This window comes from Malaclemys terrapin, chromosome 17, assembly GCF_027887155.1.
Source record: "Malaclemys terrapin pileata isolate rMalTer1 chromosome 17, rMalTer1.hap1, whole genome shotgun sequence".
In the NCBI taxonomy this organism is placed as follows: Eukaryota; Metazoa; Chordata; order Testudines; family Emydidae; genus Malaclemys; species Malaclemys terrapin.
The window spans coordinates 17,821,896-17,823,090 of record NC_071521.1 but is presented as its reverse complement, the minus strand read 5'-3'; positions in this window follow the sequence as shown (position 1 = coordinate 17,823,090).

Genomic DNA, 1,195 nt, shown 5'->3' with positions numbered 1-1,195 from the left:
TAAGGGATAATTCATTCTCCATGGCTCACTCAGTCTGTGGGTATTCTACTGAGTCTGCCAATCATAGAACACCCATCTTAAGAATGTCACAGAGGAGGAAACACAATATAAAAATGTTTTTCCCTTTGAAAAGACTTCTCAAGCACAACTCTTAGTTAAACCAGAGCTATGGATGAGTAGAGGACCCCACCAACCATTTCTGAACCCATCTTAAAAAGACGTTCTGGTTTCAAAGGCAAGAAGATTTTAGAAAGCCTGGAAATCAAAAATGACATGTCCAGTGGGAGAAAGACTTCTTGTCTCTGCTGGTGGAGAGAGAACGCTTCCATATTGTCAGAGGAATGATGAATAAAATTGGCCAGGATGAGAGAAGAGAACCAAAAATGAGAGAATGTTACCATTACATTCAACGAGTCTAATTCATTGCTCAGGATAATAACTCAGCTAAAATTGCTCAGAAGAGCTCCTCTCTGCTGCCTCCTTCAGAACATCTGACCCTCTCTTTTGGCTGAAGCTTGCACATGAAAGCTTTAAGCATCCAATGCATGTTTACGTACATTAAGGCCAGCTATGATTAAAGCAAACCTTTGCTTTCAGGCAGACAACCGATCAACGAATAAATAAATCGTAACAGCCTGAAAGTTTCTACCAAATCTAAGTGAATAGACACGGTACATTGGAGTAAAGTTTCAGTGTGTCATCTGATGAGCACTGGTTTTCCACAGGTTTCCACAAACTGCTTCTTCTTTTAGTGTTTAAAAACAAAACAAAACAGGAAACAACTGTTTCCCCTGACTGAAAGTAGATAAGAAACCCAGAAAAATCTGACTTTGCAAAGTTTCTTACATTTCGAAAGGCAGACAGAAGCATGAGAATTTTAGTTGTCCAGTTATTGTCAGGTAACCAATTATAGATTCCCCAACTGGGACACCTGCCATAGCTTTACATTTTCTGGTTTCTCTTGTACTGAGTTCACTTTTGTTTGGGCATCTTTGTCTTGGGGGCATGTTTTCTTATTTCAATGCACTTTAAAATGATATTCACCAAAATCTTTGAATGTTACAAAATGTTGCTTTTTCTTATACAGGATCTACATGGTTTCTTTCATATTAGCCAGCAAAATCAAACAATTCAAATGGCTGAGTAGCCAATGACAGCAGCATTTTCACACAGAAATCAGCTCCGAATTACCGTT